The 26,170-nt window shown below is 46.3% G+C and overlaps 4 non-coding genes across 4 annotated transcripts; all 4 read right to left on the reverse strand.

Moving 5' to 3' along the window:
* Positions 1-1,139: 1,139 nt before the first annotated feature.
* trnag-gcc (transfer RNA glycine (anticodon GCC)) lies at positions 1,140-1,210 on the reverse strand. Its single transcript has one exon. It is a non-coding gene; the product is annotated as a tRNA-Gly (tRNA).
* A 2,063-nt stretch (positions 1,211-3,273) lies between these two features.
* trnag-gcc (transfer RNA glycine (anticodon GCC)) lies at positions 3,274-3,344 on the reverse strand. Its single transcript has one exon. It is a non-coding gene; the product is annotated as a tRNA-Gly (tRNA).
* A 2,062-nt stretch (positions 3,345-5,406) lies between these two features.
* On the reverse strand, positions 5,407-5,477 carry trnag-ccc (transfer RNA glycine (anticodon CCC)). Its single transcript has one exon. It is a non-coding gene; the product is annotated as a tRNA-Gly (tRNA).
* A 2,143-nt stretch (positions 5,478-7,620) lies between these two features.
* Positions 7,621-7,691, reverse strand: trnag-ucc (transfer RNA glycine (anticodon UCC)). The gene has a single exon. It is a non-coding gene; the product is annotated as a tRNA-Gly (tRNA).
* Positions 7,692-26,170: the final 18,479 nt, after the last annotated feature.

Consider the following 26,170-nt stretch of genomic DNA (forward strand, 5'->3'; position numbering starts at 1 on the left):
ACTGTTGAGGCAACAGCAGCGGTGTGGAAAATTGAAAGGTTGATGAGGTGCAAGCATTGTTTCGCGCGGGTGCTTTGATTGCTGGCATTTCAAACAGCCAGAAAACGCACTTGTTTTCTGACCGAGAATCGAACCCGGTCCGCGGCGGTGAAAGCGCCGAATCCTATCCACTAGACCACCAGGGAAACTGTGAGAAGCGGCCTGCCAGCAAGCAGAACAAGGCAGTCTTTCCTCCTTGCTGCTTTGAAATTCAGGTCACTTTCACGCCAGGCAATCTTTTCGTACAAGATGACATTTTTTAGGCGAGATCACAAAGGACATGTTCAGGAAACCACAGCATCAAGTGCGTGTAGGCGTCCACCTGAAATCTATTTGCTTCTGTGCTTTTCTCAGAGATACACAGTCAGAGAAAAGCCGTCGGGATATTGAATAATCAGCACCAAAATATCAAGGACAATACAGAGGAAACAGTAATGCACTGCTTGAGACAAAGACTCAAACATATGCACGAACAAAGATGTGTGCTCACTTTGTGTGAGTATGTCTCAGATATCCATATGATTCATGGAGGCGTGCAGTACAGTGTGAGGCCATTCGGCCAATCGTGCCAGTTCTGTCCACTTGAAAGATCAGACGTGCTTTCTCCCGCTGTTATCTGCATTTCCCTGTCCTCTCTCGTTCCGCAGTGCCCCGCACAAAAGACAAACAGAAGGAGAACACTATGCTAACGAGGAATTGATGCAGGAGGTTTTTATGCAGTTCCTCACCGTTTAAAATTGTTTTAGGTTCAATCTTTCGCTGTTGATCTTTTCCAAGGAGCGCTTTAAGGTGCTGCCAAAACGTTTAAAATTGGGGATGTTAAAATTCCTTCCCGTCGGGGAATTTCACCCCGGTCTCCAGCGTGACAGGCGGGGACACTCACAACGAGACTAACGAGGAAGTGAGCAATGCAATGTCTGTCAGAGTAAGAATCGAGCCTGTTACACAGGAACAGGATGCCATTCAGCCCCTCAAAGCTGTTGCACAGCAACAGGAGCAGAACATTCATACCCTTGATCCACTTGCACAGGTACAGCTAATAAATTATTTATGCTCATGTGATGTGTTTGCTATGAAATGAATTGTTAAAAAAATTAGCCTGCATTGGCCGGGAATCGAACCCGGGTCTCCCGCGTGGCAGGCGAGAATTCTACCCCTGAACCACCAATGCACGCCGACTTAATCGATTCTATTTTCTGGTAGCTACAATTTATTTTTGACTTTTGTTAATACAAGCGGGGACACTGCGTTAACATAAAAAGCAATATGCAGCAGATACTGCATCTGGAATTGTTGATTAAATGCTGGAAACACTTCGAAGGTCCTGGAAGATCTGTGGACAGAGAAACACAGGGTTAACCTCTCAGGTGCATGAGCTCTCGGTAGAGCTAAGATTTTGCACTTTTCTACGTCCCGTGGGAGTTTCCTTCCAACGTTGTTTAGCTGCTCAAAAATTACATAATTAAGAAACTAACCTCCCCCAAAAGAAAAAATAGGAGCAGGATTGGGCCATTCTGCCCCTCGAGCCCGCCATTTAAAAAGTTCGTGGCTGATGAGATCTTCGACACAACGCAACTTTGCCTTCCGTTCCCCATAACCGTTGACTCCCCTGTAGCTGAAATATATGTCTATCAGACATACAGAACCCGTTTGACGTCTTACAGTGTGGCCCGAGGGATAGTGTGGAGAAGCTGGGATTGCTTTCCTCTGGAGGCTAAGAGGAAATTTAATAGAGGCTTGCAAAATTACAATGGGTTTTGATGGAGGAAATAAAGACAAACGCTTTCCAATGGCAGGAGGGATGGTAAACAGAGGTAGAATTGTCTTATGCAGCGAATGTTAAGGCCTCATGAATATCAGGATAAGTTATCACGGCCCAGTTACTCTGTCATTCGAGTCTTGCACACGTTGCTAATGTGGCATTTTTCACACTGGCAATGAGTTGACTGATAGCCGTGCTGTGATCAGCTAAGTTTGTTAGGGAGATGCAGTCGGCAAAATAATACATGGAAGACGGATAATAACCGTGACTGTTCTGACACTGTGAGGCAAGGAAGCGAATGCTGCACCTCGGTACCGAATGATGCGCTGCTGACTGTTGAGGCAACAGCAGCGGTGTGGAAAATTGAAAGGTTGATGAGGTGCAAGCATTGCTTCGCGCGGGTGCTTTGATTGCTGGCATTTCAAACATCCATAAAACGCACTGGTTTCCTGACCGAGAATCGAACCCGGGCCGCGGCGGTGAAAGCGCCGAATCCTATCCACTAGACCACCAGGGAAACTGTGAGAAGCGGCCTGCCAGCAAGCAGAACAAGGCAGTCTTTCCTCCTTGCTGCTTTGAAATTCAGGTCACTTTCACGCCAGGCAAACTTTTCGTACAAGATGACATTTTTTAGGCGAGATCACAAAGGACATGTTCAGGAAACCACAGCATCAAGTGCGTGTAGGCGTCCACCTGAAATCTATTTGCTTCTGTGCTTTTCTCAGAGATACACAGTCAGAGAAAAGCCGTCGGGATATTGAATAATCAGCACCAAAATATCAAGGACAATACAGAGGAAACAGTAATGCACTGCTTGAGACAAAGACTCAAACATATGCACGAACACAGATGTGTGCTCACTTTGTGTGAGTATGTCTCAGATATCCATATGATTCATGGAGGCGTGCAGTACAGTGTGAGGCCATTCGGCCAATCGTGCCAGTGCTGTCCACTTGAAAGTTCAGACGTGCTTTCTCCCGCTGTTATCTGCATTTCCCTGTCCTCTCTCGTTCCGCAGTGCCCCGCACAAAAGACAAACAGAAGGAGAACACTATGCTAACGAGGAATTGTTGCAGGAGGTTTTTATGCAGTTCCTCACCGTTTAAAATTGTTTTAGGTTCAATCTTTCGCTGTTGACCTTTTCCAAGGAGCGCTTTAAGGTGCTGCCAAAACGTTTAAAATTGGGGATGTTAAAATTCCTTCCCGTCGGGGAATTTCACCCCGGTCTCCCGCGTGACAGGCGGGGATACTCACAACGAGACTAACGAGGAAGTGAGCAATGCAATGTCTGTCAGAGTAAGAATCGAGCCTGTTACACAGGAACAGGATGCCATTCAGCCCCTCAAAGCTGTTGCACAGCAACAGGAGCAGAACATTCATACCCTTGATCCACTTGCACAGGTACAGCTAATAAATTATTTATGCTCATGTGATGTGTTTGCTATGAAATGAATTGTTAAAAAAAATTAGCCTGCATTGGCCGGGATTCGAACCCGGGTCTCCCGCGTGGCAGGCGAGAATTCTACCCCTGAACCACCAATGCACGCGGACTTAATCGATTCTATTTTCTGGTTGCTACAATTTATTTTTGACTTTTGTTAATACAAGCGGGGACACTGCGTTAACATAAAAAGCAATACGCGGCAGATATTGCATCTGGAATTGTGGATTAAATGCTGGAAACACTTCGACGGTCCTGGAAGATCTGTGGACAGAGAAACACAGGATTAACCTCTCAGATGCATGAGCTCTCGGTAGAGCTAAGATTTTGCACCTTTCTACGTCCCGTGGGAGTTTCCTTCCAACGTTGTTTAGCTGCTCAAATATTACATAATTAAGAAACTAACCTTCCCCAGAAGAAAAAATAGGAGCAGGATTGGGCCATTCGGCCCCTCGAGCCCGCCATTTAAAAAGTTCGTGGCTGATGAGATCTTCGACACAACGCAACTTTGCCTTCCGTTCCCCATAACCGTTGACTCCCCTGTAGCTGAAATATATGTCTATCAGACATACAGAACCCGTTTGACGTCTTACAGTGTGGCCCGAGGGATAGTGTGGAGAAGCTGGGATTGCTTTCCTCTGGAGGCTAAGAGGAAATTTAATAGAGGCTTGCAAAATTACAATGGGTTTTGATGGAGGAAATAAAGACAAACGCTTTCCAATGGCAGGAGGGATGGTAAACAGAGGTAGAATTGTCTTATGCAGCGAATGTTAAGGCCTCATGAATATCAGGATAAGTTATCACGGCCCAGTTACTCTGTCATTCGAGTCTTGCACACGTTGCTAATGTGGCATTTTTCACACTGGCAATGAGTTGACTGATAGCCGTGCTGTGATCAGCTAAATTTGTTAGGGAGATGCAGTCGGCAAAATAATACATGGAAGACGGATAATAACCGTGACTCTCTGACACTGCGAGGCAAGGAAGCGAATGCTGCACCTCGGTACCGAATGATGCGCTGCTAACTGTTGAGGCAACAGACAGCGGTGTGGAAAATTGAAAGGTTGATGAGATGCAAGCATTGTTTCGCGCGGGTGCTTTGATTGCTGGCATTTCAAACAGCCAGAAAACGCACTGGTTCCCTGACCGGGAATCGAACCCGGGCCGCGGCGGTGAAAGCGCCGAATCCTATCCACTAGACCACCAGGAAAGCTGTGAGAAACGGCCTGCCAGCAAGCAGAACAAGGCAGTCTTTCCTCCTTGCTGCTTGGAAATTCAGGTCACTTTCACGCCAGGCAAACTTTTCGTACAAGATGACATTTTTTAGGCGAGATCACAAAGGACATGTTCAGGAAACCACAGCATCAAGTGCGTGTAGGCGTCCACCTGAAATCTATTTGCTTCTGTGCTTTTCTCAGAGATACACAGTCAGAGAAAAGCCGTCGGGATATTGAATAATCAGCACCAAAATATCAAGGACAATACAGAGGAAACAGTAATGCACTGCTTGAGACAAAGACTCAAACATATGCACGAACACAGATGTGTGCTCACTTTGTGTGAGTATGTCTCAGATATCCATATGATTCATGGAGGCGTGCAGTACAGTGTGAGGCCATTCGGCCAATCGTGCCAGTTCTGTCCACTTGAAAGATCAGACGTGCTTTCTCCCGCTGTTATCTGCATTTCCCTGTCCTCTCTCGTTCCGCAGTGCCCCGCACAAAAGACAAACAGAAGGAGAACACTATGCTAACGAGGAATTGATGCAGGAGGTTTTTATGCAGTTCCTCACCGTTTAAAATTGTTTTAGGTTCAATCTTTCGCTGTTGATCTTTTCCAAGGAGCGCTTTAAGGTGCTGCCAAAACGTTTAAAATTGGGGATGTTAAAATTCCTTCCCGTCGGGGAATTTCACCCCGGTCTCCAGCGTGACAGGCGGGGATACTCACAACGAGACTAACGAGGAAGTGAGCAATGCAATGTCTGTCAGAGTAAGAATCGAGCCTGTTACACAGGAACAGGATGCCATTCAGCCCCTCAAAGCTGTTGCACAGCAACAGGAGCAGAACATTCATACCCTTGATCCACTTGCACAGGTACAGCTAATAAATTATTTATGCTCATGTGATGTGTTTGCTATGAAATGAATTGTTTAAAATGTTAACCGGCATTGGCCGGGAATCGAACCCGGGTCACCCGCGTGGGAGGCGAGAATTCTACCCCTGAACCACCAATGCACGCCGAGTTAACAAATTCCATTTTCTGGTAGCTACAATTTATTTTTGGCTTTTGTTAATACAAGCGGGGACACTGCGTTAACATATAAAGCAAAATGCAGCAGATACTGCATGTGGAATTGTTGACTAAATGCTGGAAACACTTCGAAGGTCCTGGAAGATCTGTGGACAGAGAATCACAGGGTTAACCTCTCAGGTGCATGAGCTCACGGCAGAGCTAAGATTTTGCTCTTTTCTAGGTGCCGTGGGAGTTTCCATCCAACGTTGTTTAGCTGCTCAAAAATTACATAATTAAGAAACTAGCCTTCCCCAAAAGAATAAATAGGAGCAGGATTGGGCCATTCGGCCCCTCGAGCCCCGCCATTTAATAATTTCGTGGCTGATGAGATCTTCGACACAACGCAACTTTTCCGCCCGCTCCCCATAACCCTTGACTCCCCAACATACAGAACTCGTTTGACGTCTTACAGTGTGGCCCGAGGGACAAGCGACTTCAGTTATGTTGATGGTGTGGACAAGCTGGAATTGCTTTCCTCTGGAGGCTAAGAGGAAATTTAATAAAAGCTTGCAAAATTTCAATGGCATTTGATAGAGGAAATAAAGACAACCGCTTTCCAATGGCAGGAGGGATGGTAACCAGAGGTAGAATTGTCTTATGCAGCGAATGTTAAGGCCTCATGAATATCAGGATAAATTATCACGGCCCAGGTACTCTGTCATTCGAGTCTTGCATACATAGCTAATGTGGCATTCTTCACACTGGTAATGAGTTGACTGATAGCCGTGCTGTGATCAGCTATGTTTGTGAGGGAGATGCAGTCTGCAAAATAATACATGGAAGGCGGATAATAACCGTGACTGTTCTGACACTGTGAGGTACACATAAATGTGGGCATTTAAGGTGTCTTGTTCCCAATGTCATTTCCTGCTGACTTTGAAACAGCAGGCATTTTACAGAAGGCAAGGAAGTGAATGTTGCACCTCGGTACCGAATGTTGCGCTGCTGACTGTTGAGGCAACAGCAGCGTGGAAAGTTGAAAGGTTGATGAGGTGCAAGCATTGTTTCGCGCGGGTGCTTTGATTGCTGGCATTTCAAACAGCCAGAAAAAGCACTGGTTCTCTGACCGGGAATACGAACCCGGGCCGCCGCGGTGAAAGCGCCGAATCCTAACCACTAGACCACCAGGGAAGCTACAAAAAGCTTCCTGCCAGCAAGCAGAACAATGCAGTCTTTCCTCCTTGCTGCTTTGAAATTCAGCTCACTTTCGCGCCAGGCAAACTTTTCGTACAAGATGTCATTTTTTAGGCGAGATCACAAACGACATGTTCAAGAAACCACAGCATCAATTGCGGGTAGGCGTCCACCTGAAATCTATTTGCTTCTGTGCTTTTCTCAGTGATACACAGTCAGAGAAAAGCCGTCGGGATATTGAATAATCAGAACCAAAATATCAAGGACAACACAGAGGAAATAGTAATGCACTGCTTGAGACAAAGGCTCAAACACATACACGAACACAGATGTGTGCTCACTTTGTGTGGGTATGTCTCAGATATCCATATGATTCATGGAAGCTTGCAGTACAGTGTGAGGCCATTCGGCCAATCGTGCCAGTGCTGTCCCCTTGAAAGATCAGACTTGCTTTCTCCCGCTCTTATCTGCATTTCCCTGTCCTCTCTCGTTCCGCAGTGACCCGCACAAAAGACAACCAGAAGGAGAACACTATGCTAACGAGGAATTGATGCAGGAGGCTTTTATACAGTTCCTCACCGTTTAAAATTATTTTAGGTTCAATTTTTCGCTGTTGATCTTTTCCAAGGAGCACGTTAAGGTGCTGCCCAAAGGTTTAAAATTGGGGATGTTAAAATTCCGCCCCGTCGGGGAATTTCACCCCGGTCTCCCGCGTGACAGGTTGGGATACTCACAACTACACTAATGAGGAAGTGAGCAATGTAATGTCTGTCAGAGTAAGAATCGAGCCTGTTACACAGAAACAGGATGCCATTCAGCCCCTGAAAGCTGTTGCACAGGAACAGGAGCAGAACATTCATACCCTTGATCCAGTTGCACAGATACAACTAATATATTTTTTATGCTCAAGTGATGTGTTTGCTATGAAATGAATTGTTTGAAATGTTAACCTGCATTGGCCAGGAATCGAACCCGGGTCACTCGCGTGGAAGGCGAGATTTCTACCCCTGAACCACCAATGCTCGCCGAGTTAACAAATTCCCTTTTCTGGTAGCTACAATTTATTTTTGGCTTTTGTTAATCCAAGCGGGGACACTGCGTTAACATAAAAAGCTAAATGCAGCAGATACTGCATCTGGAATTGTTGACTAAATGCTGGAAACACTTCGAAGGTCCTGGAAGATCTGTGGACAGAGAATTACAGGGTTAACCTCTCAGGTGCATGAGCTCACGGCAGAGCTAAGATTTTGCACTTTTCTAGGTGCCGTGGGAGTTTCCTTCCAACGTTGTTTAGCTGCTCAAAAATTACATAATTAAGAAACTAACCTTCCCCAAAAGAATAAATAGGAGCAGGATTGGGCCATTCAGCCCCTCGAGCCCCGCCATTTAATAAGTTCGTGGCTGATGAGATCTTCGACACAACGCAACTTTTCCGCCCGTTCCCCATAACCCTTGACTCCCCGACATACAGAACTCGTTTGACGTCTTACAGTGTGGCCCGAGGGACAAGCGACTTCAGTTATGTTGATGGTGTGGACAAGCTGGAATTGCTTTCCTCTGGAGGCTAAGAGGAAATTTAATAAAGGCTTGCAAAATTACAATGGCTTTTGATAGAGGAAATAAAGAAAACTGCTTTCCAATGGCAGGAGGGATGGTAACCAGAGGTAGAATTGTCTTATGCAGCGAATGTTAAGGCCTCATGAATATCAGGATAAGTTATCACGGCCCAGGTACTCTGTCATTCGAGTCTTGCACACGTAGCTGATGTGGCATTCTTCACACTGGCAATGAGTTGACTGATAGCCGTGCTGTGATCAGCTAAGATTGTTAGGGAGATGCAGTCGGCATAATAATACATGGAAGGCGGATAATAACCGTAACTGTTCTGACACTGTGAGGCACACATAAATGTGGGCATTTAAGGTGTCTTGTTCCCAAAGTCATTCCCTGCTGACTTTGAAACAGCAGGCATTTTACAGAAGGCAAGGAAGTGAATGTTGCACCTCGGTACCGAATGTTGCGCTGCTGACTGTTGAGGCAACAGCAGCGTGGAAATTTGAAAGGTTGATGAGGTGCAAGCATTGTTTCGCGCGGGTGCTTTGATTGCTGGCATTTCAAACAGCCAGAAAAAGCACTAGTTTCCTGACCGAGAATCGAACCCGGGCCGCGGCGTTGAAAGCACCGAATCCTAACCACTTGACCACCAAGGAAACTATAGAAAACATCCTGCCAGCAAGCAGAACAATGCAGTCTTTCCTCCTTGCTGCTTTGAAATTAAGGTCACTTTCGCGCCAGGTAAACTTTTCGTACAAGATGTCATTTTTTAGGCGAGATCACAAACGACATGTTCAAGAAACCACAGCATCAATTGCGGGTAGGCGTCCACCTGAAATCTATTTGCTTCTGTGCTTTTCTCAGTGATACACAGTCAGAGAAAAGCCGTCGGGATATTGAATAATGAGCACCAAAATATCAAGGACAACACAGAGGAAATAGTAATGCACTGCTTGAGACAAAGACTCAAACACATACACGAACACAGATGTGTGCTCACTTTGTGTGGGTATGTCTCAGATATCCATATGATTCATGGAAGCTTGCAGTACAGTGTGAGGCCATTCGGCCAATCGTGCCAGTGCTGTCCCCTTGAAAGATCAGACTTGCTTTCTCCCGCTCTTATCTGCATTTCCCTGTCCTCTCTCGTTCCGCAGTGCCCCGCACAAAAGACAACCAGAAGGAGAACACTATGCTAACGAGGAATTGATGCAGGAGGCTTTTATACAGTTCCTCACCGTTTAAAATTATTTTAGGTTCAATTTTTCGCTGTTGATCTTTTCCAAGGAGCACGTTAAATTGCTGCCCAAAGGTTTAAAATTGGGGATGTTAAAATTCCGCCCCGTCGAGGAATTTCACCCCAGTCTCCCGCGTGACAGGTGGGGATACTCACAGCTATACTAACGAGGAAGTGAGCAATGTAATGTCTGTCAGAGTAAGAATCGAGCCTGTTACACAGGAACAGGATGCCATTCAGCCCCTGAAAGCTGTTGCACAGGAACAGGAGCAGAACATTCATACCCTTGATTCAGTTGCACAGATACAGCTAATATATTATTTATGCTCAAGTGATGTGTTTGCTTTGAAAATTACATAATTAAGAAACTAACCTTCCCCAAAAGAATAAATAGGAGCAGGATTGGGCCATTCGGCCCCTCGAGCCCCGCCATTTAATAAGTTCGTGGCTGATGAGATCTTCGACACAACGCAACTTTGCCGCCCACTCCCCATAACCCTTGACTCCCCTGTAGCTGAAATATATGTCTATCAGACATACAGAACCCGTTTGACGGCTTAGAGTGTGGCCCGATGGACAAGCGACTTCAGTTATGTTGATTTTGTGGAAAAGCTGGGATTGCTTTCCCCTGGCGGCTAAGAGGAAATTTAATAGAGGCTTGCAATATTACAGTGGGTTTTGACAGAGGAAATAAAGACAAACGCTTTCCAATGGCAGAAGGGATGGTAACCAGAGGTAGAATTGTCTTATGCAGCGAATGTTAAGGCCTCATGAATATCAGGATAAGTTATCACGGCCCAGGTACTCTGTCATTCGAGTCTTGCACACGTTGCTAATGTGGCATTTTTCACACTGGCAATGAGTTGACTGATAGACGTGCTGTGATCAGCTAAGTTTGTTAGGGAGATGAATTCGGCAAAATTATACATGGAAGGCGGATAATAACCGTGACTGTTCTGACACTGTGAGGTACACATAAATGTGGGCAATTCAAGTGCCTTGTTCCCAATGTCATTTCCTGCTGACTTTGAAACGGCAGGCATTTTACAGAAGGCAAGGCAAGTGAATGTTGCACCTCGGTACCGAATGATGCACTGCTGACTGTTGAGGCAACAGCAGCGGTGTGGAAAGTTGAAAAGTTGAAGCATTGTTTTGGCTTTGATTGCAGGCATTTTAAACTGCCAGAAAACGCACTATTTTCCTGACCGGGTAATCGAATTCGGGTCGCGGTGGTGAAAGCGCCGAATCCGAACCACTATACCACCAGGGAAACTGCGAAAAGCGTCCTGCCAGCAAGCAGAACAATGCAGTCTTTCCTCCATGCTTCTTTGAAATTCAGGTCACTTCCACGCCAGGCATCTTTTCGTACAAGATGACATTTTTTAGGCGGGATCACAAAGGACATGTTCAGGAACCCACAGCATCAAGTGCGGGTAGGCATCCACCTGAAATCTATTTGCTTCTGACCCACTGACCACAAGCTGACCGATCACAAAGAAAGTGACCAAATGATCACAATCTGAAAGAACACACAGAAACTGACCCATTTACTAAAACCTGATGGAACAAACACTGAAACTCTCACACTGACCACAAACTGACCTCAGACACCGAAAGTGACCCATTGATCACAACCTGGACAAACACACAGAAAGTGACCAACTGAACAAATCATGACTGAAGAAACAGAAACTGACCCACTGACAACAACTTAACCGAACACAGAGAAACTGTACCACTGATCAAACACTGATGGAACTGACAGAAAATGATCCACTGACCACAAACTGACCGAAAACAAAGAAACAAACCCACTGACCACAAACTGACCGAGCACACAAAGATTGGCACAATGAGCTCAACCTGAACAAACTCACAGAAACTGACCCACCGGACACAACATGACCGAACTCACAGAATCTGACAAAATGACAACAACCTTACTGAGCACACAGAACTGACCCACTGACCAAAACTTGAACAAACACAAAGAAACTGAACCACTGAAGACAACCAGACGTAACACACATAAATTGGCTCACTTACCACAACCTGACCGAACACAAAGTAACTGACACACTGTCCACAACCTGATCGAACATACTGATTCTGATACACTAACCACAACGTGACTGAACGCACATAAACTGACATACTGACCAAAAAGTGACCGAACACACAGAAACGAACCCACTGACCACAACCAGACCGAAAGCACAGAAACTGACCCACTGACCACAACCTGGCTGATCACACATAAACTGACACAGTGACCAAGTCCTGACTGAACACACAGAAACTGACCCACTGACCACAACCTGACAAAACACACAGAAACTGGCCCACTAACCACAACATGACCAAACACACAGAAACAAAACCACTGACCACAACATGTCCGATCACACATAAACTGACCCACTGACCACAAATTGACCGAACACACAGAAACTGACCCACTGACCACAACCTGACAGACCACACAGCAACTGACACACTGACGGCAACCTGTACGATCACACAGAAACTGACACATTAACCACCACCTTTCCAAACAAACAGAAACTGATCCACTGACCACATACTGACCAAAGTCAACCAAACTGAACCACTGATCACAGCCTGCCCAAAACTCAGAAACTGACCTTCTGATGATAACCTGGCCGGACATGCAGAAACTGGCCAACTGAACACAACCTGACCGAACACACAGAAACTGACCAACGGACCAGAACCTGATCAAAAACACAGAAACTGACACTCTGACCACAGCCTTACCAAACACAAAGAAACTGAGCCACTGACCACAACCTGGCTGAACACACAAAAACTGTCCCACTGACCACAACCTGACCAAAGACACTGAAACCGACACACTGACCACAAATTGAACGAGCACACAGAAATTGAGCAACTGACCACATCCTGACCAATCACATAGAAACTGACCCACTGACCACAATCTGACTGAACACACAGAAACTGACCCACTGAGCAGAACCTGACTGAACACACAGAAACTGACCCACTGACAACACATGACAGAACAAATAGAAACTGGCCCATTGACCACAACCTGACCGAACTGAACCAGACTGAGCCACTGACCACAACCTGACAAAACATGCAGAAACTGACCTTCTGGCCATGACCTGAGCGAAGACACAGAAACTGACCGACTGACCACAACATGGCCAAACACAAAGTACCTGACCCACTGTCAACAACCTGGCTGAACACACAGAAACTGACCCACTGACCACAACCTGACAGAAAACACGGAACCTGACACAATGACCACAACCTGAACGAGCACACAGAAACTGACACACTGAACAAATACTGAACGAACACAGTGAAACTGACCCACTGAGCACAACCTGAGAGAGCACGCAGTAACTGAGCAACTGGCCACAAGCTGACCAATCACACACAAACTGACCCACTGACCACAACCTGATCGAACAAACAGAAACTGGCCCACTGACCACATACTGACCGAACTCAACCAGACTGAGCAACTGACCACAACCTGACCGAACATGCAGAGTATCACACACTGACATATCCAGACCGAAAACACAGGATATGATCCACTGACGACAACCTGACCGAACAGACAGAAACTGACCCATTGACCACAACCTGACCGAACAATCACTGAAACTGACCCACTGACCAAAACATGAGAAAGCACACAGAAACTGACCTTCCAACCACAACCTGAGTGAACACAAAGCAACCGACCCATTGACCACAACCTGACCAACTGAACAAATCCTGACAACTTGGCTGAACACACAGAAATTGATCCACGGACCACACACTGACAGAACTGACAGAAAATTATCCACTGACCACAACCTGACCGAACACCCATAAACAAACCCACTGGGCACAAACTGACCGAGCACACAGAAACTGACCCACTGACCACAACCTGACCAAACACACAGAATCTGACAAACTGATGACAACCTGACCGAACAAACAGAAACTGACACATTGACCACAACCTGACCGAAAAAACACTGAAACTGACCCACTGACCATAACATGACCAAGCACACAGAAACTGACCTACCTACCACAAGCTGACCGAACACACAGAAACCGACCCATTCACCGAAACCTGGCCAAACACACAGCAACTGACCAAATGAACAAATCCTGACAGAACACACAGAAAATGAACATCGGACAACAACTTGACGGAACAGACAGAAACTGACCCACTGACCACACAATGACGGAACCCGCAGAAACTGATCCGCAGACCACAAATTGACTGAACACACAGAAACTGACTAACTGACCATATTTGGACCAAACACACAGAAATTGACACACTGACCACAATTTGTCCGAACAGAGAAACACTGACCCATTGACCACAATCTGACCCAATACACTCACAGTGACCAAATGACCATAACCTGACCGAGTACACCAACACTGAACCACTGATACAACCTGACGGTGCACAGAGAAACTGACTCACTGACCAGAACATGACCGAACACACAGAAACTGACCCATTGACCACAACCTGACCGAACAAACACTGAAACTGACCCACTGATCAAAACATGATAGAGCACACAAAATCTGACCTTCAAACCACAACCTGAGCGAACACAGAGTAACCGACCCATTGACCACAACCTTTACAAACACACAGTAACTGACCAACTGATAAAATCCTGACAACTTGACTGAACACACAGAAACTGATCCACGGACCACACACTGACGAAACAGACAGAAATATATCCACTGACCACAACCTGACCGAACACACATAAACAAACCCACTGGGCACAACCTGACCGAGAACACAGAAACAGACCCACTGACCACAACCTGACCAAACACACAGAAACTGACCAACTGACCATATTCGGACCAAACACATGGAAATTGACACACTAAAAACAACTTGTCCGAACAGACAAACACTGGCCCATTGACCACAATCTGACCCAATACACTCAAAGTGACCAAGTGACCACAACCTCACCGAGTACGCCAAAACTGAACCACTGACAACAACCTGACGGTGCACAGAGAAACTGACGCACTGACCAGACACTGACCGAACACACAGAAAGTGACCAAATGACCACAACCTGAGCAAACACACAGATAATGATTCACTGACCACAACCTGACAGAACACACAGAAACTGACTTACTGATCACCGCCTCTCCGAACACACAGAACCTGACCCACTGACCACCACCTGTCCAAGCACACAGTAAGTGACCCATTGATAACAGTTTGACCACACACGCAGAAACTTACGCATGGAACACATCCTGACCGATCAGACAGAAACTGAAACACTGACCAAATCCTGACTCACAATACAGAAACTGACCCATTGACCACAGCTAGTCCCAACACAGAGAAACTAACCCACTGACAACAACCTGACTGAACACACCGAAACTGACAAAATAACCACAACCTGAGTGAACAAACAGAAACTGACCCATTGACCACAACCTGACCGAACACACAGAAACTGATACAATGACCAACTCCTGACTGAGCACACAGAAACTGACACACTGACCACAACTTGAATGAACACACAGGAATTGACCCACTGGCGACAACCTGACCAAACACGCAGAAAGTGACCCATAGACCAGCACCTGTCAAAACACACAGATACTGACCCACTAACAACAACCTGGCTGAAGACACAGAAACTCACTCATGAACACAACCTGGCCGAACACACACAAACTGACCAATGACCACAAACTGACCGAACAAACAGAAACTGACCCACTAACCACAACCTGATGGAACACAGATAAACTGGCCCACATACCACAGCCAGACTGAGCTCACAGAAACTGTCCCACTGACCAGAACCTGACAGAACACATAGAATCTGACCCACTGTACAAATCCTGGCCGAACACACAGAAACTGACCCACTGACAACGTTTTGACGATACACACAGAAACTGACCCACTGACCAGATCCTCTCCGAACAGACAGAAATTGACCCATTGAACACAACCTGACCGAGTACATAGGAACTGACACACTGAGCAAATCCTGACCGAACACACAGAAACTGGGACACTAACAAAAACTTGACTGAACACACAGAAACTGACCCACTGACCACAAACTGAAGGAATCGACAGAAATTGTTCCACTGACCACAACCTGACTGAACACACAGAAACTGACCCACTTAACACATTCTGAACGGACTCACAGAATATGACCCACTGACAAAAATCTGACCGAGCACACAGTAACTGACCCAGTGACCACAACGTGACCAAACACACACAAACTCACCCACTGACCACAACCTTACCGAACACACAGATCCTGACTCACTGACCACAACCTGACCAAACACACAGAAACGGACCCACTGACCACAACCTGATCGACCACACAGAAACTGAGCAACTGACCACAAACTGACCGAACACACAGAAACTGACACACTGACCACAACTTGAATGAACACACAGGAATTGACCCACTGACGACAACCTGACCAAACATGCAAAAAGTGACCCGTAGACCAGCACCTGTCAATACACACAGAAACTGACCCACTGACAAAAACCTGGCTGAAGACACAGAAACTGACTCATGAACACAACCTGGCTGAACACACACAAACTGACCAATGACCACAAACTGACCGAACACACAGAAACTGATCCACTAACCACAACCTGATGGAACACAGAGAAACTGGCCCACATACCACAGCCAGACTGAGCACACAGAAACTGTCCCACTGACCAGAACCTGGCAGAACACATAGAATCTGACCCACTGAACAAATCCTGGCCGAACACACAGAAACTGACCCACTGACAACATTCTGAAGATACACACAGATACGGACCCACTGACCACAACATGACCGAACATACAGAAACTGACGCACTGCCCACAACCTGACCGAAAACAGAGAAACTGTCAACCTGACCTCACCCTGACTGAACACGCAAAAACTGACACAGTGATCAAGTCCTGACTGAACAGACAGAAAATGACCCACTGACCACATCCTGACAAAAGACACATAAACTGACACAATGACCACAACCTGAACAAACACACAGAAAGGGACCCACTGACGACAATCTTATCTAGCACGCCAAAACTGACCCACTGTACACATCCTGAACTAACACATAGAAACTGACCCATTGACCACAACTGACCAATCACACAGAAACTGCCACGCTGGCCACTACCTGAACAAACACACAGAAACTGACGCAGTGAACAAATCCTGACTGAACACACATAAACTGACCCACTGACTACATCTTGGCCAAACACACAGAAACAGACCGACTGACCAAATCCTGACCGAACACACAGAAGCTGACCCACTGACCACAACCGGACCGAGCATACATAACCGGACCCACAGACCACAAACTGACCGAACACACAGAAGCTGACCCACTGAACACAATCTGATCGATCACGCAGGAAATGACCCACTGACCACAACCTGACCGAATGCACTGATAATGTCACACTGAGCACAAACTGACCGAACACACAGAAACTGACCCATGGAACACAACGTGACTGAACAAACACTGAAACTGACCCACTGACCACAAACTGAATGAACAAAAACTGTAAGTAACCCACTGACCACAAACTGACCGAGCTCACAGAAAAGGTCCTTCCTACCAAAACCTGACCCAACACAACGAAACTTACCCATTGACGACAACCTGGCCGAAAACACAGAAACTGACCAACTGAACACATCCTGACCGAACACACAGAAACTGAACCACAGAAACAACTGTACCAAACAAACAGAAACTGACCCACTGACCACACACTGATGGAACCCACAGAAACGTATCCACTGACCATAAACTGACTGAACACACTGAAACTGACTAACTGACCACAACCTGACCGAGCAAACAAAAATTGACCCACTGGCGACAACCTGACCGAACACACAGAAACTTCCCCATTGACCACAACATGAACGAACACACAGAAACTAACCCACTGAAATTAACATGAATGCACACACAGGAACTGACCCACTGACCACAACCTGACTGTACACAACAAAATTGAACCATTGACCACAACCTGGCCAAACACTCAGAAAGTGGCCAGCTGAACAAATACGGACCGAACACACAGAAATTGACCCAATGACAATAACTTGAACGAGCATACAGAAACTGTCCGACTGACCACACACTGACGGAACCCACAGAAACTGATCCACTGAAAACATCATGACTGAACAGACAGAAACTGACCCACTGTTCACCTACTGCCCGAAAACACAGAAACTGACCCACTGATCACCACCTTTCCGAGCACACATAAACTGACCCACGGTCCACATACTTACTGAGAACCAGAAATTGACCCACGGACCAAATCCTGACCAAACACACAGAAACTGACCCACAGAACTCAAAATGCCCAAGCACACAGACACTGACGCGTTGACCACAACCTGACTGAACAAACACTGAATCTCACACACTGACCACTATCTCACCGAGCACACTGAAACTGACCCATTGGCCACAACCTGGCCAAACACACAGAAAGTGATCAACTGAACAAATCCTGACCGAACACACATGACCTGGAACACTGACAATTACATGACTGAACACACAGAATCTGTCCCACTGACCACAAACGGAAGGAATCGACAGAAATTGATCCACTGACCACAACCTGACTGAACACACAGAAACTGACCCACTGAACACCTCCTGAACGAACTCATAGAATCTGACACACTGACCAAAACCTGACCGAGCACACAGTAACTGACCCACTGACCACAACCTGACCAAACACACACAAACTCACCCACTGACCACAACCTGACCGAACACACATAACCTGACTCGCTGACCACAACCTGATGTAACACACAGAGAATGACACACTGCCAACAACCTGACCGAACATGCAGAAACTGTCACACTGATCTTAACCTGACTGAACACACAAAAATTGACTCAGTGACCTAGACCTGAGTGAACACATCGAAAATGACGACTGACCAAAACCTGACAAAACACACAGACACTGACACAATGACCACAACCTGAACAAACACACAGAAAGAAACCCACTGACCACAACCTGATCTAGCACACAGAAACGGACCCACTGAACAGATCCTGACCAACCACAAAGAAACTGATCCACTGACCACAACTGACCGATCACACAGAAACTGGCACACTGACCACAACCTGAACGAACACACAGTAACTGACCCACTGACCACAACCTGACCGAAGACTCAGAAATTGACCCACTGACCAAATCCTTACCGAACACACATAAACTTAACCACTGACCACAACCAGTCCGAGCAAACAGAATCGGACCCACTGAACACAAGCTGACCGATCACACAGAAGCTGACCCACTGACATAACCTGACCGAAAGCACTGATAATGTCCCACTGAGCACAATCTGACCGAACACAAATAAACTGACCCATGGACCACAACCTGACTGAACAAACACTGAAACTGACCCACTGACCACAACCTGAATGAAAAAAACTGAAACTGACTCACTGACCAGAACCTCTCCGAGCTCACAGAAAAGGGACTTCATACCAAAACCTGACCCAACACACCGAAACTGACCCATTGACCACAACCTGGCCAAACACAGATAAACTGACGAACTGAACAAATCCTGACCGAACACACAGACACTGAACCACTGAAACAACTTGACCAAACGAACAAAAACTGACCCACTGACCACACACTGATGGAACCCACAGAAATTTGAACACTGACCATAAACTTACTGAAAACACTGAATCTGACTTACTGATCACCACCTGACAGAGCAACCAAAAATTGACCCTCTGGCGAAAACCTGACCGAACACACAGAAACTGACACAGAGACCAACACCTGTCCTAACAAACAGAAACTGACCCATTGACCACAACCTGGCTGTTTTTTAGTATTCTACTGTTTAGTATTTAGCATTCTAGTTTTATTATTAATAGTTTAGTTGTTTTTAAAAAAAAATTCTACTGTTTAAACGACCTGTATGGTTCATGAGGGTAGCCGCTGTTTTACGAACTCATCCACAATTTTCCACTTTATTAATTATTTTATTGTTATTATTAAACAATTCTGTCAGTACTGTTTCTTCACTTATCTGCTACGACAGTCAATCACTTCTGGATATAAGATCGTCCGGAGATATAGGACTTACCCCCGATTTTTCGAACTGTGATTCTGCTGCTACTACCATCAACCCTCCCACCTGCTTACCTGACTTCATTCCTGTGATCAGGACGCGATGACGGCGCAAGCGGGGCAGACGAGCAGGTGCATTAGTGAAGCTGATGCGACATGAACACCACCCCACCCCTCCGATTATTCTCCTGGCGAATGTGCAGTCACTGGACAATAAGCTGGATGAAGGAGGGAGGCTCACCTTACAGCGAGACATTAAGAACTGCAATGTCTTGATTTTTACTGAGACATGGCTTGATCCATCGACACAAGCTTCGGACATTCAACCAGAGAGATTCAACATTCACCGGCTAGACCAAACAAAAGACTCGGGGAGGAATAGAGGGGGTGGAGTTTGCTTTATGATCAACAATTCTTGGTGTTCCAACGTGGAACTACTTACATCTTCTTGTTCACCCGATCTTGAACACCTGATGATCAAATGCCGACCATTCTACCTCCCGAGAGAGTTCTCATCCGTGATAATTACAGTGGTGTATATTCCACCACTAGGCCAACGCAAATAGGGTACTAAACGAGCTGTATGGGATCATTAGCAGGCTTGAAAGTTCCCATCCAGAGGCTGCATTCATCGTGGCTCGCGATTTCAACAAAGCCAAGCTGAGGAAAGTACTGCCTAAAAACCATCAGCATATCACCTGCCCAACTCGAGCAAAGAACACACTAGATCACATTTACACTCCATTCCGGGCTGGATACAAGGCCCTCCCCCACCCTCCCTTCGGCAAATCAAATCACAACTCCATCCTGCTGCTACCCACCTATAGGCAGAAACTGAAACAGGAAAAGCCTGTGATGAGATCTCTACAACGCTGGTCGTATCAATCAGACGCTATGTTACAAGACTGCTTTGATTCCACTGACTGGGATATGTTCCGGAATGCCTTGGACAATGACATCAACACATATACAGATTCAGTCATTAGTTTCATAAACAAGTGCATAGACGACGTTGTTCCGAGGATTGTTGTACGAACATTTCCCTACCAGAAACCATGGGTAAATGGCAATATCCGTGCTATGCTAAAAGCACGGTCCATCGCATTCAACTCTGGGGACATGGACGAGTACAAGAAATCAAGGTACGACCTCAGAAAAACCATCAAAAATGCAAAAAGACAATACACGGACAAAGTGGAGTCACACTATCACAGCACAGATTCGCGTAGGATGTGGAGTGGACTACAATCTATTACAGACTACAAAGGGAAACCCAACTGTGTCATGCCCAGCAATGCCTCTCTCCCAGATGAGCTTAACACTTTTTACGCCCGGTTTCAGGCCAACAACAACTGGCCTGTTACAACGGCGCCCGCGGCTCAGGACGACCGGGTCTTGTCAAACTCTGTGGCTGACGTGAGCAAGACCTTTGAGAGAGTGAACACCCATAAAGCACCCGGTCCAGATGGAATCCCTGGGCGTGTCCTTAGAGCAGGCGCTGACCAGCTGGCAGCCGTGTTTAAGGATGTATTCAACCATTCACTGTACCAGTCTGTAGTCCCCACAACTTCAAGATGACATCGGTTATTCCAATCCCCATAAAATCAAAAGTAACCTGTTTAAACGACTACCGCCCCATAGCACTCAATTCTGTCATCATGAAGTGCTTTGAGAGGCTTGTCAAAACCCACATCAACTCGTTACTACCTGACACACTGGACCCACTCCAATTTGCCTACCGCCCAAACAGATCTAGCGATGATGCCATCGCCACTGTACTGCACACTGCCTTATCAGCGCTGGATAAGAGGAACACCTATGTGTGAATGTTGTTCATTGATTATAGTTCAGCATTCAATACCATTATCCCCTCCAATCTTGTCAATAAGCTCAGTGAGCTAGAACTTAACACCTCCCTATGCAACTGGATCCTGGACTTCCTGACAGGAAGGCCCCAGGTTGTGAAAATAGACAGCAACACCTCCCCCACAATGATCCTGAACACGAAACTCCCCAGGGTTGTGTGCTCAGTCCCCTTCTGTACTCCCTGTTTACTCACGATGGGGTGGCCACACACAACTTCAACTCCATCATCAAGTTTGCTGATGCCACTACCGTTGTAGACCTGATCACAGATGGAGACGAGACAGGCTACAGGGAGGAGGTAAGAGCCCTAGGGGAATGGTGCATGTACAGCAAACTCTCCCTCAACATCAGCAAAACAAAGGAGATTATCGTGGATTATAACAAGCGGCAGGGGGAGGGACACACCCCAATCTACATCGAAGGGGCTGAGGTGGAGAGGGTCAGCAGCTTCAAATTCCTGGGTGTATTCATTACGGAGGACTTAAGGTGGTCCCATCACATCGACGTTGTAACCAAGAAGGCATGCCAACGCCTGTTCTTCCTCAGGAGACGGAAGAAATTTGGAGTGGCCCCCCAGATTCTCACCAACTTCTACCGGTGCACCATCGAGAGTATCCTGTCCGGTTTGCATCACTACCTGGTATGGCAACTGCACCGCCACAGACCGCGAGGCTCTACAGATGGTAGTGAAAGCTGCACAACACACTATAGGAATTAAACTACCTGCTGTGCAGGATATCTACCCGAGAGGTGCCGGGGGAAGGCCCTGAGAATCATTAAAAACGTGAATCACCCCAGCCACAACCTCTTCGTCCTGCTCCCGTCTGGTAAGAGATATTGAAGCATACGGTCTCGTACCAACAGGTTTCGAAACAGTTTCTACCCACAGGCCATAAGATACATGAACGATTAATTTATTATTATTTATTACTGTTGTTTTATTTATTATTACTGTCTTTCTATTAGTATTTCCATTAGTATTTTTATCATTGTATGCCATATTTATTCCAATGTTGAGAGAACTCGTAAAAATCAACATTTCATTGTGCAGTACACAAGTCTGCTGCATATATGACAAATAAAATTGAATTGAATTGAATTGAATTGAGCACACGGAAACTGACACAATGAAAACACACCTGACCGAATACACACACACTGACCCGCTGACCTCAAACTGACCAAACACACAGGAACTGACCCAGTGACCAGAACTTCATGGAACACACAGAAACTGTCCCACCGAACACAACCTGACCGAGCACACAGAAACTGACCCACTGACCTAAACCTGACCGAGCACACAGATACTGAACCACTGACCAAATCCTGACCAAACACACAGAAAATGACCCACTGACAACAGTATGACGAAACAAACAGAAACTGACCCACTGACCAGATCCTTACCGAACATACATAAACTGACCCACTGACCACAATCTGACCGAACACAATAAAAATGACCCATTGACCAAAACCTGGCCAAAAACACATAAAGTGGCTAGCTGAACAAATACGAAACGAACACACAGAAACTTACCCATTGACCACAAGCTGGCCAAAAACACAAAAGTGGTCAACTGAACAAACAGGGACCGAACACACTGAAACTGACCTAATGACAACTTGACCAAACACACAGCAACTGACCCACTGACCGCACACTGACGGAACCCACAGAAACTGATCCATTGACCACAACCTGACTGAACAGACAGAAATTAACCCACTGTCCACATCCTTACTGAACACACAGAAACTAACCCGCGGGCCAAATCCTGACATAACACATAGAAACTGACTGATAGAACATAACCTGCCCAAGGACACAGAAACTGACCCATTGACCACAACCTGACCGAAAAAACACTGAAACTGACAAACAGATCACAGTCTGACTGAGCACACCGAAACTGACCCATTGATTACAAAATGGCCAAACACACAGAAAGTGACTAACAGAACAAATCCACACCGAAAACACAGAAACTGTCCCACTGACCACAAACTGAAGGAAACGACAGAAACTGATCTACTGACAACAACCTGACCGAGCACAGAAAGACTGACACAATGACCACAACATGACCGAACACAAAGAAACTGACCCACTGAACACATCCTGAACGAACTCACAGAATCTGACCCACTGACCAAAACCTGACCGAGCACACAGAAACTGACCCACTGACCACAAACTGACCATACACACAGAAACTGACACACTGACCACAACCTGACAGAACACAAATAAACTGGCTCACACACAACAACCTGACGGACAACACAGAAACTGACACAGTGATAAGTCCCGACTGAACACACAGAAACTGACCCACTGACCGCAAGCTGACAAAATGCACAGACACTGACACAATGAACAGAACCTGAACAAACACACAGAAAGTGACCCACTGACGGCAACAGGACCTAGCACACAGAAAGTGACCCATTGACCACAACCTGAACAAACACAAAGAAACTGACACAATGACTGCAACCTGACCGTACACACATAAACTGGCTCACCCACAACCACCTGACCGACCACACAGGTACTGACACAGTGACCAAGACCTGACTGAACACACAGAAACTGACCCAAACACCACCACATTTCTGAACAAAAAGAACCTGATCTCCGTACTGCAACATGAACAAATACGCATAAACTGAACCACTGAACAAAAATTAACCGAACTAACAGAAACTGAGACAAGGAACACAAACTGACCAAACACTCAGTAACTGACCCACTGACCACAACCTGACAGCACACATATAAACTGAGAAACTGACCACCACCTGTCCGAGCACACAGAAACTCACACACTGACCACCACCTGTCCGAGCACACAGAAACTGACACATTGACAACAGTCTGACTGATCACACAGAAATTGACACATTGACCACAACCTGACCGAACACACAGAAACTGACCCACTGAACACATCCTTACCGAATCAACAGAAACTGACCCACTGACCACAACCTGACTAACAAAGAGAAACTGACACAATGACCACAACCTGAACGAACACACAGGAACCAAAAGACTGACCAAATCCTGTCCGAACACAAATAAACTGCCCCACTGAACACAACCTGACCAATCGCACCCAAACTGACCTACTGGCTACACCTGACCGAAGAAAGAGAAACGGGCCCACTGACCACATCCAGACCGAACACACAGAAATTGACACACTGACCACATCCTGACCGAATTCAACCAAACTGATGCACTGACGTAAACTGACCGAACAGACAGAAACAGACCCACTGACCACCACCTGACTGAACACACAGATACTGAACCTCTGACCACATAATGTTCGAACAAACATAAACTGACCCACAGACCACAAACTGACGGTGCACAAAGAAACTGACACACTGACCGCATCCTGACTGAACACACTGAAACATACCCACTGACCACAACTTGACTGAACACACAGAAACTGTCTCACTGACCACAACCTGACAGAACACACATTAACTGACCCACTGACGACAACCTGATGGTGCACACATAAACTGTCCCACTGACCACAACCTGACAGAACACACAGAAACTTACCCACTGGCCACAACTGACTGAACACACAGAAACTGACCCACTGACCTATTTCGTGTGTCTAATTCTGTTAGATTCAGGATATGGTTCTGTGATAGTGGATTGGCGGTTAGGATCAGATCAGCCATGATATTATTGAATGGCGGAGCAGGCTCGAGGGGCCGATTAGCCTACTCCTGCTCCTATTTCTTATGTTCTTATGTAACATGACTGAAGACAAAATAACTGACCCACTGACCACAAGCTGACAGTGCACACAGAAACGGACCAACTGATCACAACGGGGACGAACACACAGAACCTAACCCACAGAACACAACCTGAATTAGCACACAGAAACTGTCCCACTGACCACAACCTGGCCTTGCACACAGAAATTGAACTAATGACCACAACCTGATGGTGCACATTGAAACCGACCCACTGACCTCAACCTGACCAAACACACAGAAACTGACCCATTGACCACAAGCTGACTGAACACAAAGAAAGTGACCAAATGATCACAATCTGACAGAACACACAGAAACTGACCCATTGACCATAACCTGACAGAACAAACACTGAAACTCACACACTGACCACAAACAGACCAAAGACACCGAGACTGACCCATTGACCACAACCTGGACAATCACACAGAAAGTGACCAACTGAACAAATCCTGACTGAACACACAGAAACTGACCCACTGACAACAACTTGACCAAACACACAGAAACTGTACCACTGATCATGCACTGATGGAACTGACAGAAAATGGTCCACTGACCACAACCTGACCAAACACACAGAAATAAACCCACTGACCACAACCTGACCGAACACACGAAGACTGACAAAAAGAGCTCAACCTGACCAAACTCACAGAAACTGACCCACTGGACACATCATGACCGAACTCACAGAATCTGACAAACTGACCACAACCTTATTGAGCACACCGAACTGACACACTGACCACAACCTGACCAAACACAAAGAAACTGACCCACTAACAACAACCAGACA

Source organism: Somniosus microcephalus, unplaced genomic scaffold, assembly GCF_052327205.1.
Source record: "Somniosus microcephalus isolate GS21.2 unplaced genomic scaffold, FLI_Smic_1.0 unresolved_chr8, whole genome shotgun sequence".
In the NCBI taxonomy this organism is placed as follows: domain Eukaryota; kingdom Metazoa; phylum Chordata; class Chondrichthyes; order Squaliformes; family Somniosidae; genus Somniosus; species Somniosus microcephalus.